Consider the following 1,522-nt stretch of genomic DNA (forward strand, 5'->3'; position numbering starts at 1 on the left):
AGGTTGAACATCATCCTAGGAACCAGGTTCGATTCCCATCAGGGCAAAGGCCTGGGTTGTAGGCTCCATCCCCAGCGTGGGGCATGCAGGAGGCAGCCCATCAATGATTCTCATCATGGATGTCCCCCTCCCCTCCCTTCCTCTCTGAAATCAATAATAAAAATATTTCTTAAAAGTAATTAATAAATAAATAAAATGGAGCTATGAGTATATTTCAACTGTGCCCTCGCCTTCAGAAAAGGAAAGGCCACTCATTACTGCCTCCACCGAAGGCTTGTTTCCGCCTGCGTCTCCCCAGGAGGGAATGAAACAGCGGTTCTAAGGAAAGAAAAGGAGCAGAGAGAAAGGGCACCTGGAGGAAGGAATAAAATGACAAGCGATGAGAAGGGTGGTGGGTGGTGGGTGAACGGTCTCCTGTTCCATCGCCATCCTCCTCATTCCCGGCTCCGGTGAGGGCTGGGCGCCCGCTGCTCCCTGCTCTTTGGGGGAGGTGGGTGTGGGGGAGTGTGTATGTGGGTGTGTGTGGGGGTGGGAGTGTGTGTGAGTGTGTGTGTGTAGGTGTTTGTGTGGGGGGTGTGGGAGTGTGTGTGTGTAAGGTGTATGTGTGTAGGAGTGTGTGTGGGGGGAGGGTGGGAGTGTGTGTGTGTGTGTGTGCGTGTGTGGGGGGGTGGGAGTGTGGGTGTGTGTGTGTGTGTGAGTGTGTGTGTAGGAGTGTGTGTGGGGGGGGGTGGGAGTGTGTGTGAGTGTGTGTGTAGGTGTTTGTGTGGGGGGTGTGGGAGTGTGTGTGTGAGAGTGTGTGTGTGTGTGTGTAGGAGTGTGTGTGTGGGGGGTGGGAATGTGTGTGAGTGTGTGTGTGTAGGTGTTTGTGTGGAGGGTGTGAGAGTGTGTGTGTGTAAGGGGTGTGTGTGTAGGAGTGTGTGTGTGTGTGTGTGTAGGAGTGTGTGTGTGTGTGTGTGTGTGTGTAGGAGTGTGTGTGTGTGTGTGTGTGTGTGTAGGAGTGTGTGTGGGGGGGTGGGAGTGTGGGTGTGTGGGTATATGTGTGTGTGTGGGGAAGTATCGTGTGTGAACTGCATGTGGGGATGTGGAGGCTGTACATTCGTGTGGGGTTTGGAGGGTGTGTGTGGGGGGGTGTATGAGTGTGTGAGGGTGCAGGTGTGTGCACAGCGCTGTGTGCGGGGACGGGGGGCGGAGTGTGCGGGTGTGGGGTGCCGTTTGGAGGGTGTGCGTAGGTTGAGGGGTGCAGGAGAGGGTGTGGGTGTGGAGTGATGCCTGGGTGTGAGCCCGTGAGCGTGGAGGAGTGTGAGTGGCAAGGGACCTGGAGGGCTTGTGCAGCTCCCAGCACCTCTGCCTCGCCCGGTCCCACCCCACCCTCTCCTGCCCCCCATGCACCCACCCCGCCCCGCCCCGCTCTGCCCTCCCACCCCTCCCCCTCCCGCCCCGCCCTGTCTGCGGCCGCCGCTGCGGGAGCGGCGGTGCGGGAGGCCTGGCCTGCGGGCGGCGGAGGGGCGGGCGGTCCGCGGTG

This window comes from Pipistrellus hanaki, assembly GCF_964339955.1.
Source record: "Pipistrellus hanaki genome assembly, chromosome: 6".
Taxonomy (NCBI): domain Eukaryota; kingdom Metazoa; phylum Chordata; class Mammalia; order Chiroptera; family Vespertilionidae; genus Pipistrellus; species Pipistrellus hanaki.